The 16,688-nt window shown below is 41.3% G+C and overlaps 1 protein-coding gene across 9 annotated transcripts in view; it reads right to left on the minus strand.

Moving 5' to 3' along the window:
• The window catches only part of TEAD1 (TEA domain transcription factor 1), a 244,182-nt gene that overhangs the window by 173,700 nt on the left and 53,794 nt on the right, over positions 1 to 16,688 (minus strand). The window contains exon 1 of one of the 9 annotated variants that reach the window (XM_090264004.1): positions 10,935 to 11,033. The exons of the other annotated variants lie outside the window; for them this stretch is intronic. The gene's annotated coding sequence lies outside the window, so the exon portion shown is untranslated. Of the gene's footprint in view, positions 1 to 10,934; positions 11,034 to 16,688 lie in introns of those variants that run through there. 9 annotated transcript variants of the gene reach the window in all.

Here is a 16,688-nt window from a genome sequence, read left to right on the forward strand (position 1 = left end):
GAGCAAAGGGGTTAACTTTCACTTCAGTAAATAAGGAGCAACACAGAATTGGGGGGCGGAGGAGAGAATGTGATAGTGAGGCTCAAACTGATCTGGATTCCAAGCCTTCCTCTCCTACTAGCCATGTAGTCCAGACTGAAGTAGTTAATCTCTCAGAAGCTCAGGTTTTATTTGTAAAATGGAGATAACAAATTAAATTCAATCTCAACACAGAAAAATCATTAAGGGGTGGAGGGACTCTATCCGACAGGGTTGCCATAAAGATTTAGACATAATGAGTGAAGGTGCCCTGTCATCTGTAAAACCATGACCAGATGTTCATTTATTTTCAAGTCCATTATTTCTAGACAGTGGTATGTACCTTGTGGTACCCAAATACCTACTGATAATGGGATGGTGAAGAAATGAAGGTGATTTCCTAACGGTTTCCTTTGGGAAGTAAATTTTAAAAGGATCTTCTTTCTTAAGGTCTTCAATGACTAAATGGAAATTTTAAATTTGTAAAAACCACTTTACTTTTAATACTCATCTAAATCTAAACTTATATTCACAGGTTCAATAATTTTCATATTCTTCTGGGAAGTTTGGTTCAAGTGAATAATCCCAAACCTAAATTAATGGCTAAAAGGAAAGACAGAAGGGAACTCTTGTTGCTGAAAATCTGTTGTATATCACATAGCCCCCATGTACCTCAATTTCCATCATTAACACTTTTCTAGAAGTTCCTTCTTACCCTGAAACAACTCCTAGACACACCATAATCAACTCCAAAAAGAACTGTTAACAGGGACCCATATATTCCTGCTAACTGCCCCAACAGCCACACTTCCTAAGTAGATCATTCCTTTACAATTACCCACTGACACTCCAAAAAGAGTAACATGAGTACAGTGGAATGACATCATATGTATATTTGACTAATCCACATTTTAATATAAGAGCCTGAGGGATGAAGGGGCTGAGAGAGTCAAATACTGTACAGGTGGTTCTAATACCAACTCTATTGATTCCTGTGGGCCTTTCATAATGTAAGCATCTCACCCGTTTATGGGTGACTTAAGAGCTCTTAAATAAGAGGGTTAGTTTAGCTCTGGCTGGGTAGCTCAGTTGGTTAGAGCATCATCCGGCTACACCAAGGTTGTAGGTCTGATCTCTGGTCAGGGCACAATGAATGCATAAATAAGTGGAACAACAAATTGATCTTTCCTCTCTTCCCCTCTCTTTCTTTCTCTCTCTCAAAAATTAATAAATATATATTTTTAAATAAAAGGATTTGTTTTAATGAAATGATACTGAATATGAAAGTCACACACACACAAAAAAATCCATACAGCTTGTTTTAATCAATGTCTTAACACTTTATGAGGCAAAAGGAAAAGAGCTGGACTAGGAGCTAGGACTCTTATCTCTACTGGAGCAACCCAGGACCACATGGTACTTGTAGCCCTTATGTGCTTTAGTTTCCATCATTAACACTTAGTCATTCATCACCTTGTGTTAGTCATCCATCACCTTGTAATTCCATAAACTCAACCTATAACAGAACTTATTAAGTTGGTTTATTATTATTATTGCTTCCCTCACCATCCACACTCCAGTGTCCCTGACAGCAGGGACTGTTACATTCACCACAATATCCCCAGGGATAGCAGAGCACCTGGCATAATAAATATTCAAAGAAAGAAAGAAAGATTAAACCGACAACCAGATGACATGAACAGTCCTTCATAACATGACTAACCTTATCATCAAGCTTCATCCTGACTTTGGCCAAGGTTGTAAGAAGGAGTAAGACCCAAAGGAAATCCCCAAATTAGGAAGATGTAAGAGGACAAGTGTAAGACTGACCCAGTTTAAATAATCAAGAGTTGGCTGTCTGATCCAATTTCTTACTTATTAATCATGATTATTGACAACCAATAGTCCTACTGTGTTAAAGGGACAAATATGACAGTTTGTATCCTCTAGCAGTAAGCTTCTTCTACCACAAATGAACCTTATTTTGAGTGAAATGATAATTTTACCTTTGCTTTCCCTTTTCTTATAGCCACCAAAGACGACGAAAACCAGAAGGTGACAGCTTTAAGAAAAGCCATACAACAGGCAAATTGGTGAGGGTATAAAGACGAGAAACCAAAGAGATGGCCAAGAAAGAAATTCAAAAGGGTCAAAAATGGTAGCAAAGCAAACATAAGTGAGTAGGTGAGTGGAAAAGGCAGTATATAGGGAGCTGCACTGAGAGCAAAGCTAAGCAAGAAGACTTCTAAGCACTCAGGAGAATGTGGAAACAGGCACATGTGGAGGCCACTTCAGGGTTTAAAGAAAGAGAATCACATGGTTGGAATGGTATTTGTGGGAGACACTCAACCAAGCATCTAATGCTTCCAAGCTCACCGTGATCTTAGTGAAAGCCCCAATTTTTCTCATAAGAGAAAACTGCCCTCCAAGAAAAAGACTAGGAAAAACGAAGCTTTACTTCAGCCTTCTCTCCGTGAACCAAATTTCAAGCGCCATGTCCAAAGCTTTCACCTATATAGGATCTGATTTAATCATCGCACTGCCCTCGTTGGATATTACTGTATCCCTACCTTGTGAGGTCCAGAGGTCTAAATAAATGGACCAAAGTCATAAACTTAACAGAATTTGAATCTAGGAGTCATTTCTCCAGAGATACACATCTAATATCAGACTCACACTACATGTTCACTAGCTATAGGCTGGATTCCAAAAGGAGGGAATGTAGGCAGTGCTGAATTCTCAGCTTTGTCCATGACTGACACCATCAAGTACAGTCTAATTAATTCCTAATGAATAGTGATGATACTGACTCATTTCCCTGGGTAGTTGGGAGGACTGTCAGGCACTAATGATGGTTAATCGCTTTTGCATATGTAAAGCGGGGCAGGTTATTATTTTCCTACCATTTCAGACACTAGACAAACTTGCTAACAAGTGGCCCATGAAACATGAGGATTGACAGCCTGGATTTTGAAGGCAGCCTGCAGAGAGATGGAACTACGGAATCTAAGTCACTGTCAAAGGAAGAGCAGAACTTTTAGGGAATGCTAACACTGAGAAGCGAGGCCACATCTGCTGCGGAACCAGTATCAGCCAGTGAGTCTTGGTGGCAAATATTCCAACTGCCAATAGGTTCCCTCTAATTTCAGCAAAAAGGAGTGGATAATTACTCCTTCTCATTTTCAAAAATCACTTCCCTATCAACAGGATCCATCAACAAGCCAATACCTCTTCACCAAGCCCCCAATTCTGGGTACCTCATTAGAGGACTTAGCATTGCCCTGCTGAGATGCCCTAATTCTCTGCTCCATCAGCCTTAAGTACTTGCCCAGGTGACAGCTCAAGAAAGGCTTTGATTGATTTCATGCTACGCAGCTCTGTATCACTAGCCTTTAGGGGAATCAATTTCCCTATCCCCTTATTGAATCTGTTAGCCATTGAGAACAGAAATTCTTGCCTCTTCCTTTCCCTCATCACCACTACCAGTCAAGCTAATCACTGCTCTCCTTCATCAGTAAACTCCTTCAAAAGTACATGGCCAATGACTCAAGTCCAGGCAGTATATCCCATCTGACCACTCCAGAGTGAAGATCTGACATCCAAACAGTGAGCATGTAAGGGAGCATGTGCTGGATGACATGACTTGCAGGCTGAGTTATGGATCCTGGGAGGTGGACAATTTAATCTCAGGAAACACATTTCAAGCCTGGAAACAGAAGCTTCTTTCCTGCTCTAAGAGAAAAAAATGCCACAGAGTTAGCAGTGAGTAGCTGTCAGTAAGCATTTCAAAAGGAAAACATGTAAGCCCTTTCCCAGGTGTAACAGTCAAAGAAAACCCTAAAATTAACTCCCCAATTCCAATAGGTGTGTAGAGTGAACATACATTCAAAGTAGACTCATTAATCACATTGCTTACCTAAAACAAAGAAAACAAATACAAAGAAAATAGTACTCTTTAGTCACTAAATTACAGGTACCATCACTTTCTTAGTTGGAAAGATTCACTAGATTATCATGATGCCTTAGCACTTTAAATGACAATGAGTACAAGTTCAAAATCAAAAGTGGACAGTTCCTATTTTGAAAAACATCAACATGTGAGATACATACACTTGCCTTTAGCCAAACCTTAAGACAAGCATTTCAGAAAGGTCCATCCTATCCCTGTGCCCGAGGGAGTGCCTACAAGTAGGCCTCATACAACCAGAGTGTAGGTTCCCTGGTGGCATGTCTACTGGCTGTGCCCAAGGTGTCGCCTATCTTACAACAGGCCAGTGGAAACTAACTCAATGTTGCATAGCTTGTTGACAGCCAACTTAATGATATGTTGGCTCTGGACTGACTCTGAGTCCCAGCAGGTGACCTGCCCAGATAGCTCCTTTGGCTGATTCAAAATTCTAATTCTGCTTCATCAGGAATGGCCCTCCCTACTCTACATAGAGAAGTGGTGCTGGACCTCATTCTATAGTTTCTATGACTTAGAATGGTTCTCTCATTCTGGTCATCTACTCTGGATTATTTAGATAGCATGCTGGGGACAGAGGTAACAGGTAAACATACAGTTTACTTCAGATTAGGTTATAAGCCAATCAATAGGGAAAACTAGAACCAAGATGGCATTTTAAAGCGCTGAATTGTAAAGTTGAAGTTCTTGTTTCTTCTACTAAGTATACACACTGGCTTTCAACTGCTCTCTAAAGATGCAACTGGTCCACATGGATCTCATTAGCATTCACATCAGAGCATCCAAAATCTAGGCTCCAGCCTGCTTAGAAGGAAAAAATTCCTATTTCCTGTCACTCAGGATAACCATGACACGTTTGGTTCTTTTACATCATCTTAACCATCAGCAATCAGAATATCACTTGGGGGGGGGGGGGTCTGGCCTATCTGCCTTTAAATACCCATTTCTAATGGGTCAGAACATAAAGATCCTGATATGCTACTCAAATCATGCAAGAGTATTTTTTGAGTCCCAAACATGATCATAAAATTCTTGGGAGCAGAAATAAAGCTTGGGTGACTAGTACCGAGGACAGTGGCATGTAGCATTAATACTGGGTAAAACTGGGACAACACAGAACATAGAACTAATCTGTTTGTTCCAGAACCTTTCTGATTCCACAGTTACCTTTGAGAAAGTTTATTCCGAGAGCTCTGAATAATTGGTTTTATTGAATTCTGCTTTTATGTGATGGCATTAGTGTACTAAGAAACATCCCATGAATTAGTCTCTGGATTTTCTACAAGGATGCTGGGTTCCTTCATCACATCACACAGGTTGCTCTTTACCAAAACGCCAAAGGAAAGTTTGGTAATAAACAAAACACCACGTGTTTTGTGCCTTGTGGTCAACCGGCGAGGCCCTGGCTTTACTCACCAGCTGCCAAGGTGCACTGAGCCACTCTGGCAGGCCCCTCAGAGAAAGCACGGAGGCTATTTTGGTCAGCAAGTTTGGTTTCATTCCTAAATCCACTTGAGGACCCTGCCTCTATTCCCTTCTTTTTCTACCTTCTTTTCCCCACTTTTAATTTGTGCTATTTTACATCCTAGTAAGGTGCCTTAAATTCATTCTGAAACAAGACAGGGAAATTGTTTGCTTTATAATTACCTCCCTCGCCCATGTCTCCTTACCCATATGCCAGGTACTACAGAGACGGAGATGAATAACTATGTTACCCTTCCTGCCCTCAAGGAGCAGCCTTCCAGCAAGGAGGCAGGGAAGTAAGTTAATTATCCATCAAGACTTCAAGGCACTTGGGTGGGAAACTTGCCCTCCCCTCTCCCCAACCACCTCCTCAACCTCCTCGGCATTTCTGCAGGTAGCACCTTTGCTCACTCACTGCGTAGTAATGATTTATGTGTCTGTCACCCTTGTTTGTGGGTCTGTGAGATCCATGTGAGGTCCATGCTTTCAATCATTTTTCTGTACTGGACATTTAACTGAATATCTGGCACACAGTAAATTTTCCCCCCAAGTAATGACTAAATGGATGTCTAAATAGTGGGGTCACAAGGAAATAAATGAACAAACAAGTAAATGAATAAAAGATGTCAAAGGAGAAATAAACAAAGTGCTGTTGGAGCCCAGAAATAGGAATTGATTCTGTCTCAAGACAACAAGAGCCTCGTGGCAGGTGGCAGACACTTCGGCTGGTCCTGAAGCCTGAGTAGGACTTACCAGGCCAGTTATGAGAAGAACACAGGGAGGCCTGTTCAGAGAAGAGACTCCAAGGAGGAGAAGTGGTGAAGAAAGGGCAAAGCAAGAAAGCAGAAATGCTGGGGTGGAGGCTGGATCGCAAGGGACCTCACACGTGACAAAAGGTCTGCACTGTTTCATGAAACAAAGGCAACAAAGAATTGGGGGTAAAGAACAAATGATTTTATAAGTTTGGAATCAGAATTTTTTAATCAAAAGCATTTTCAGTGTGTCCCAAGGCCAGAAGAGTTCTCTAAATAAATTCAAGTGTTACAATGTGGAATATCCCTTAAGCATTTCAAATTTATGAAGGCGTTTTAATGCACCAAATGACAATGACAGTTTATACAGGTGTGCTTGTTTAAATAGCCCAGAGCCACAGGATTAACTCTGCTAGGTACCCAGTCACTCAGCTCTTCCAATAAATGCTCATCAGACTTTGTCTTCAAGCACTTGACATTATTTCCCTGGTCCCTAAAGAGGGCTGTGGGCTGACAGTGTGATCATCCCTGAACCCTGCCTGGGGACCAGGATGCTTCAGCTCACACAGTGTGAAACACCAGCTAATACCCGTATGAGCAAATGTACTAGCTAACCAAAAGTATATGACATTGTGTGTTCAAAAATGTCGACTGGGTCTCAATGTTCCCTGATACAACTGAGTCCCCACCCTGCAAATGAGAAATATTGACTACAACCTACCACTTAATGATGACACAGTGAAGGAGCAGCTGCAAAACAGGTCTTACACTGAGAGGGATGCAAATTCAGGGGCTGATGAAAGCCTCACCCTGGCCTCCATCCCTGTCCTCCAAATTTAAACTGGTTCTTGGTTTATACTCAGTTCAATTTAGTGGGAGAAAGAACCTTAGCCCTATGGCTGGAAACTGGCTGAGGCAAGAGAATTGAGTAGCTATTGCCCCCCTTTAGACAATTAAACAATAAACTATTCATTCAATTAACAAATATTACTTGAGCACCTACTGTGTGCAGAGCACCAGCTCTGAGTGGTCCACAAGCACTGCAACAGCATACAGTGGTGCCAAGACCCTCAGGCAGAGAGGTACAAACAGAAAGGCTGGGGCAGCCAATTCTGAAATCAGGCCTTCCTCCTGCCTTCACTTTCACATGGCCCAGGGTGTTCTGAAAAACTCTTCCCTCCTCATCCCTGATACCCTCAGCAAATGTATCAAGTTAAAAAGCCAAAAGGCCTCAGATTCCATCAATGTTTCTGCAGCTCCACAACACACACACACACACACACACGGCATCTCTTTTTGGGAAGGGGGATAGGGGGAGGAGGGAGGGTTATACATTTCCTTCCAGGATCTCTCCCTTCTACAGATTCTGCTAACTCTTGTAGAGGAAGGTGGAACTCTCAACCTCTCTCTCTAAGATGTTATCCATTTTCAATTACTCCTACAAAGCCACTAAAGCCCAGCTGCGCTCCAAGTCCAATGAGATGCAACTTGAGAGGCCAAAAGGCACAAAGGTAAAGCAAACAAACCCAAGCCATTACATTCAGCCTGTGAGTGTCCCTCACATATACGGCACACTGAATTCTGGGACCTTCAAAGTCACTTCTCTGCATATAAGGATCTGTCTGAAAAAGTGCCCATTAAAACCCAAAAAGGAATGGAATTTCCAGGTCCTGAGTGAGGGAACCCAATCCCACAGCTCCCTGAGGGATCCCACTGAAGCAGCACCCAAAGTTGGACATCATCCCAGACTTCTCCCATCCCTACTGATGCAACTCGTCACCAACAATGTCTGCACATCCCCTCATCTCTCAAATATATCCCTTCTGCTCCTCTCTAACCCATTCACTTTGCCCCTCTCTCATGGGCAGGACCACCATCTCTGTCTGAGCTGGGATGTCGCCTAAATCCCCACACCACCACCACTGCCAACAACCTGGTTTTGTCAGGTTCTCCACCCAGGATGTACATCTGGATGACACAGGTGGCTTCTTAGAAATATAAATCCCAACTCTGATGCCACAAGTACTAAACCAGAATCCTTAGGAGATATATGTTGAGCAAGACTATCCCATGCTATTCTTCAGCCAGAGAAGTTTTCCTAAAATGCAAATAGGACTTTTATCATATACTCATTGGAAATCTTTCAGCAGATCCACACCCCCCTCTACAACCCCAATGCATAACAGGGCACCCATGGCCTTAACCACCTGATCTCAGCCTGCTTCTCACACACCTGTTCAGTCCTCCATATTCTAGCCACATGATCATTCGAAGGTGCCCAGACACAGCAGGCTGCCTGCTTGAACCACACTGGAAGGCACATATGGCAAAGGAGTTCAATATATGTAAAGAGTATACAAGTTTTGGAATCCTAAAGAGTTTGAATTTTGAGTTCTCCACTTATTAGCTGTGTCTCAGGTTGTTGTTGTTTTTTTCCTGTGCAAAACAAAATTAATAATTTCACCTACCTATTGTAAAGATTAAATGAGATGACCCATGTAAAGTCAGGTGTCTCAATCATTGGCGGTCATTATGTAATTACTTACCTGTGTGCTTGCCGATTAGTGGCTATGTGTGCGCACAAAAACCTTGGAACTGTGACTGGCACAGGTTCTCAAATAATTGTTGAACAAATGTATGTAACTATAATTAATAATTACTACTTACATATCTCTCTTTCCTGCTACACTGTAAATTTTCAGAAGGCAGGGATTCTGTCCCATGCATGTCTGTACCTCAGCTCCACTCCGGTTTGATAAATAATTGTTCAATTTAATTTAATATAAAATATTAATACAATTTTATGACTATTAAGAAATTCATCCTTGTCTAAGGAATCACAGACATTGCCTCAGGCATACTCTAAAATAAAATAAAGAAGTCACTGGCTCCAAAACCTTCCTCCAGTCTCCAAAGCCCTGACTAGCTGACCTCCAGTCTCAACACCAAAGCTGACAACCCCCCCACTTCAGGATAGGGCCTGTCACCTACTAAGCCACAATCTGAGGTCTTAACTGATGACACACACCCTCCCCAGTTGTGGCATCACAACCCTGTGGCAGCAGCTGCTCTAGCCAGGATATGGGCAGCAGGGGCAGGAGTAAGTCCAACTTTTCAGCTCACAGCCAGTTCAACCCCCGGGGACTTAGGGGGCACAGTCAGGAGAAGTGTCAGGTTACCACAAAAATAACAGAGGACCAACACCAGGCGGGTGTTCAGGCCAAGTGCAGAAGGGAAGAGGTGAGAAATAAAGAAGCCCAGGAAAAAGGGGGAAAAAAAAAAAAGCAGACATTGAATTTGAGTTGCAGAGGAACTGGGTTTTGAGAAATGTACTTTTAACTCATTCATTTAGTATCCAGTCCAGAGCAACTTATATGTATGTTATACTTAATTAACTACTTTGAATGTGCTTTTAAAAATATTACTTTAGTATAAGAGAGGGATGGGGTGTTTTTAGTTTGTTTATTTAATGCTCTCTATACAAGTCAGATTTGGGTCAATGAATGTTATGAAAAGTATTCCCATTCAACAGATTCCTAATATTACTCAACTTTAATTTTTTTAAAACTAAATCCAAACATTACAAAGCTAATTAGGTCTATTAAAGGAGGGGTAGAACTTTAAGGGGAGGGGGAAAGCTAATAAAAAGCATTTATGCATTTTTATTTTTCCTAAAATGACATCAAAGTCCGCTCCTGGGCTACCCTCGTGCAGGAGGACTGCTGGCTTGATGTGGTCTGACCCAGCCCGGGCACTTCAAATAAAGTGAACTTCAATCACTGTAGCCTGTTAGCAGGTTACTGATTCCCCATCCACTGTGCTTTCATCTGGGTTTACTCCATACACTACGCCTCTTTAATTTGCTTCTAGCAAGTGTTTTACAAGAGAGTGGGTATAGAACCAGCTACAAGAAAAGATGCCCTCCTTTGGCTGGGCAGGTAAACACCAAGACCAGGCCATGCACCTGGTGGATTGGTTTCCCATTATAATCCCTTCTGTGTAAGGGCTACTATGAATGCCCCTGCAGAGGAAGACTGAGCTAACTCTACTAGGCACAGAAGATTCCCGGACTGAAGGTGTTGAAAAGGAGGAAAGTAAAAAAAAAAAAAAAAAAAAAAAAAATCCAAACCAAAAGAAAAATTTTTTTAAAGGGGCCCTCTTTTAAAAATTAATTTTGATGAGAAAAGGTTTCCATGACTTATGTTTCATTTTAAAATTTCAGGTTTATGAGTATTGTAAGGCACAGCAAGCAGTGTACCCGAACAAGACTCAATTGCAAATATTAAAAAAAAAAAAAAGACTATTCTTTGTGGCAGCCAGACTAGCAGCTGGTGGACATGCAGACAGGCAGATCCTGTGTTTTGTTTTGTTCTTTAACTTTTAAGAAATAGCCCTCTCCCAGTCAAATCAATAAAAACTTTTGAGAAGGAACCTATTACCAGTGTACATTTAAAGTACCTTTTAAATAGTAGAAGGAACGGCAATAGTAAAATGAGCAGCAATTTCATTCTACCTTTCAGAACAGTCAGAGTCTAGCTCCTGGAAGAGAGGACCTCAGCCACCTCTCTCCTTGTGCTGTCAGAATTCACACAGTTCATGCCCGACACATCACACCGTGCAATTATCAACCAGCATCGCTATCGCTAAAAGGTCTTTAAGAACCCTGGTTTTTTACCATAAAAGCTCTCATTATTATCTCAGCTCTCTTTGCTTGTTCAGCGTGCCTGGTCACTTACAGGAGGAAGAAAAAAACCGGGACTCAGCTCATCTTTCCCCAGCCGCGTCTCCCAGGGAGCTGTTCGTGACTCCGCAGAGCAATGCCACGCCACCGCACACTGCACTGGCTGACCAGGTTTAAAATTAGCGGAGCCCTGGAGAGCCACGGGTAACCTTCTGACAAGGTTAGCCAGCCGCTCATAGCACTGCTCAGGGAGGGACATTAATAAGAAGTCAAGTGGAGCCTTTCAACAAGCCCATTAGGGCCTCTCGGAACCCCAGCAGCATGGAAAGCTGGAGGGGCCAGCACGCCAGCCTGAGGAGGCTGACCTAGGCTCTTAATTTACCCCACAGAGTCAGCAGCTTCCTTTACAGGAGACAAACACAACCCCCAAATGTACTTTTCCAAGTTTATATTCAACATACATGGCCACTGACTGTACAGTAATTTTTTAATTTTAAACTGAATTTTCAAAATATAATATTTATGAAATAGTTCCAAGGATAAAGTTACTACTCTAGCTATAGGAAACATACAGAGGAGATAAACTTTCCCCACAGTCCTCCTAACAAAAGTCCGTACTAACAATGCATTTTGATGCATTTTCTTGCATGAATAACTTATTCTTCTACTCCCTGGAGTTTTCGGTTCTTTTATTGTCCACCTAAAATTTCATATTCGGCATTTTCCTGAGTCCTGAAATTTTCTTTGTATTCATGGTTTTTAAGAGGTAGAGTAGTCTATGTCATGCATCTGCCATTATTTGGCTATTTCTCTGTGGCTCGACATTTAGATTTTGCCCCAACTTTTCACTGTTAGGGCAACATCCTTATAATCATTTCCTAAGGACAGATTCCTGGAGTCCAAGGACAGGAAATATTTGAAGCCACTGGTGTAGGCTGGGGATCTCGTGAAGACAGAGACCGCGCCTGTCACAGTCTAGGTGTTTTCTGAATAAAGGAATGTGTCAGTCCCTCACTGGTACAGCCGTACTGGTTGTTTAAAATACTGGAATACTTCCACACAAGTTGGTAAAAAGTCAGTGGTCTGAGCCCACTGAATGCCCCTGTCCCCATGGCTCCTCACTATCCAACAAGTACAGAGTCAGTATCTGGCACACCTGGGGGCTTCCAGTGGCTTCCATTGTGTTGATGTCTGTACCGCTTGTCAAATAACACCCCTGTTCACAGATAACATATAATTTAAGATTTGCTTTTTAAATTTTGTTAGGCCTCCCTCTCCAATCAGAGAACACCATTTAAAATCTTAATTACCATCACTTCAGTACAGTTTCTTACATTCACTAAATTCCCTAATATTTTATTTTTAAAACTGAAGTGAACAATGAATGGACGCACTTACCAAGATGCCTAGCAGGGGGCGGCTCCCACTAAGTTATTCTCTACAAAGCACAGTAAGTTAGGTTAGACAAAGATTAATATTATCATTGTAAGATTCCTGGGCCTGATACTAGTACCAGTGATATTGGTTCCCCAAGGATAAAAGTTATCTGCTTAAGTCCCACGAGATTTTGAAAATCTCTCAGATCATCAACTATATCCTCAGAAAACTTAAGCAAAACTATCAAAATGCTAAAACCTAGAGATAAGTAGAGGAGTCAAACACAGCCTAACCGATGCCTAGACCGCTCTGGTATTGGCTTACCTATTATACCAATAAAAGCAACATTTTACTGCTGTGCACAGCACGATCTCTACCTTAGCTCTCTTTGCTAAGCTAAACTATTTCCTGTGGGAGTAAACAGATAACTAATAAACGGAGCAGGATTTCATTTCTTTTAAATGTTTTTGTCCATCCTCTATTGGGGAAGCCAGGGCTAGAACACACAGCCAGGAAAGGGAAGGAGGAAAAACAAGGGGGCTATAAAATCAGACTTTGAAAACCAAGAAGGTGCTAGCCTGGACACATTACCACTGTCCAGCTCAGCAGCTGGGATCATGGCCCAGCTGGAATCAGGTCAAAGACAATGCCCATCCACATCTCCATTACGCAAGGATGCACTCCAAATTCCAAGTCACTGTGGGAGCTAAAGGATGAGCTGCAGCTCCTCTGCCAAATCAGCAAAATTCTAATTGATGGGTATAAAAAGATGTTTGGCTCCTAAAATCAAACATAATGGCCAAAGTTTAAGAAAATACCTTGTAGGAATAAATGGAAATAATATCCACAGCTAATATTTATTCAACACTACTGTGTAAGGCATGGGGGTCAGGACTTTACTTCTATTATCTCTTCTAGTCTTCATCACAGCTATATTAGGTAGAGACGTAATATTACTATATCCATTATTCGGATAAGAAAATGGAGTTTAGAAACATTAAATCATTTGTCCACTCGTCAAACCAAATTTCGGGGTGCCCTGCTGCATGCTCCCTTTGCATCATGCCTCATAGCAGAGCACCTTTGTAAGTGCCTGGCCACCTGTGTCAAGCTCCATGAAGGCAGCACCCTTATCGTACTTGGACAGGTCCTCAGGACCTGGCTCAACACACATCACCTTCAGTAAGTGCTGAATCTTTTAATTAACTGCCAGAAAAAAGGAGAGGCTATAATACTGCTCTGATTTTCAGAGCTCACATGCAGGAAGTGGTTAATAAGGCAACTTATACTCACAGAAAACCCAATGATTTTCTAACCTGAAACGGAAAGGAAAAGGATCCAACTGCAGAGGATTCCCAGACAGGTCCCCCCAGCCTCCTTTTTCAAATAGAAAAGGGTAGTTTCCATAATTTATATTCCTAGAGAGTTAAAGCTCTGCACCCATCATCTGATATCCCAGGCTGAGACTCAGGTGCCAAGAGCAGTACAGATGTTTAGATACATCACCTCTTCAAACTCTCTTGAGGTCAAGGGGATATTTTCTTCTTTGCAGGTACAAAAGTTTAAATTGCAGTTTGGTCATTTGTCAAACACCTATTCTTTGGGCTAAAATTAGAAAACATCCTTTAAGGTCGCTAAACCTTTATCAATACTTGAGGGATCACTCAGAAGGCAGGACGATAATTGCTCTTCTTTGCCTAGTCCATTTCCCATTCTTTAAGGCAGTGAGCACATGGACAGCATTTCATCTTTCACATGTTTCTGTCATATCATTTACTTAATCACCCTCAAAACCATTTTGTTATACACACCTCCAAGTCCACTCCTGGTGTATGTTTCACACAGGAGAACAAATCTTTGCATTTGCTACTGAACAATGTATGTTTCTTTTCCTTTTTCTTTTTCCTTCCAATTACTGAGCAAACAATGAGTGATACTAAGAGGCAAGCATAAGCTAGGCTCATCCATACTGGAAACTCACCATGCAGCAAGCTGCTAGAGTATATAGCACCCCAACTGAAGAACACAAATGACTTCTAGCATGGCTTAAGTTAAGCTTCAGGGGAAACCCCACATAGGACATTCATATAGTTGAATTACAGCTCCAAGCAGGTAATACTAAAATGACACTGTAAATGGGAGAAATGTACCTACTTGTGAGCTGTCTGGGCACCCTCCGTAAGTAAGCAATGTCCTTGCATGAACCTTGGGTTTTGATTCTCATATGTTCACAAAGAACTGCCACAGGTAATGAACGTTTGAGAATCTGAGATAGGGAACCTGAAACTCAGAGAGCATTTTTAAATGTAGATAATGATTTTTTTTTCTTTTTTTTTTTTGCTTAGTCTTTTGTTTATTTAGTCAGGCCATCCTTATTATGGAATGTACATGAATTATGGAGCCAGAGATATGTCAACACCCAATCTGACTCCGAGGAGGTTAACTTCTGCTGGTAAGACACAACTATCATATAACCTTGAGCAATTCCTCGCTTATCCACCCTGGGCCTCAGTTTCCTCATCTATAAACAACGGAGCTAAAACCAGACTTGTAGATAGCTCTCAAGTATAAGATTCTGTTTCTACTCCATTCAGTTGTCTACCAGACCAAGCAGACTTCTGGCCCACACATTCCTGGATTGTCCAAAACGTAATTTTTTTAAAAATCTGATTTAATTTTTTTCAATCCTCACCTGAAGATACATTTATTGATTTGAGAGAGAGAAAGGGAGGGAGAGAAAGGGAGGGAAGAAGGAGGGAAGAGAAAGTGGGGTAGAAAGAGAGTCAAAGAGCAAGAGAAATACTTGATTGCCTGCCTCCACACACCCCGACCAAGGACTGAATCCACAACCTAGGTATGTGTCCTAACTGGGACTCAAACCTGTGACCTTTTGGTGCACAGGAAGATGCTTCAACCAGCCGAGCCACACCAGCCAGGGCAAAACTTCAATTTTTTAAAAGTCCCATAAAATATTAGTAACCACATTATATATGTGTACATACTAACAGCATTTTTGCTTCTAAAGAAGATAGAACAATAAAAGATAGTGATGATAAATTTGTTTTAAAAGAAAATTATAAGTAAATTTTAAAAAGAAAATATATTTTCATGCATAGCAATTAATTTAAAGAGAAGCAAGCCTCATTTTTCTTTTTTTTAAAGATTTTGTTTATTTATTTATTTATAGAAAGAGGGAAAGGGAGAGAGAAACAGAGAGAGAGAAACATCAATGTGCTGTCGCCTCTCATGCACCCCCAACTGGGGATCTGGCCTACAACCCAGGCTTGAACCCTGACTGGGAATCAAACCTGCAACCCTTTGGTTCACAGGCCGTTGCTCAATCCACTGAGCCACACCAGCCAGGAACCTCATTTTTCTAACTCAAAGAAACATTCTCTTGGTTCTTCTTGCTTTTGTGAATGAATAAGAATAAAAAATTAAGGTTCTAGATGGAACCCATCACCTCCCATATGACCACCAAATTTGGTAAAAATTCTATATTCAATTAATATGTTCAAGCACCATTCAGTAAGCTCTGAGGATTATATCTGCACCTGAAACTTTGAACACATACAGGGAATATTCATAGATTCACAGATAGGTTTAAGAACAATCATTGATAAAATATACTTTCAAAGGAAGAGAGGTGATCACTTCTATCCCACTTAACAACAGTAACTATTTGAGTTTAACAAAGTATCTAAAATCTTAAATATAAATAATATGCTAATTCCATTTCCTTCTTTAAGTTGAATTCATTTTGTTCTAAGGTACATTGCTATCATGCAAACCTGCCTTTGCTGAGCACTTTGTTCTAGGTGGGGTAATGGCGAAAAGGAAAAACAAAAGGCTAGAAAAAAATTAAGCTCTTTGGTCTTAACAGGCTGTAAACATGTTAACATATTCCAGCTTTAAATGCAGATAGATAGTAAAGGAGAGGAGGAAAAAAGGATGCATTTGGAATTTCAGAACATTTCTGAGAGGCAAACTATTTGCCAGCATAAACAATCACAACCATATCAACGCTTTAAAAGAGAGTTCTGTTCACAATTCACACACTCCGATGCAGTGCTTGAGAGACTGCCTTATTCACTTCACAAGCTGTCTAGGTGAAGTACAGCCTACAAAGTCTACTTCTGTAGTGCTAACGGAGACACAGAAGCAGTAGTACCTGGATTATTCAGTTTGGCTGGTGTCATGCAACACATAAAAGCATTAATTCAATTGCCTTACACAGGCATGAAGCCAACTTCAGGCCAGGCTCTGTGCTGGAAAGGTAAAGATGAGTAACAAATATGCTCCTCCCTCAAGATCTCACAGTCCAGTGAGAGGCTGATACATCAACACACATGGTAGCTGCATGTATAGAAAGACATGCAGGCAATATGGAAAGCAAGGTGCTGACAGGGCCAGATGCAGCATGTCTCATGGT

The sequence above is a fragment of the Furipterus horrens genome, unplaced genomic scaffold, assembly GCF_987537825.1.
Source record: "Furipterus horrens unplaced genomic scaffold, mFurHor1.1.pri manual_scaffold_2, whole genome shotgun sequence".
Taxonomy (NCBI): domain Eukaryota; kingdom Metazoa; phylum Chordata; class Mammalia; order Chiroptera; family Furipteridae; genus Furipterus; species Furipterus horrens.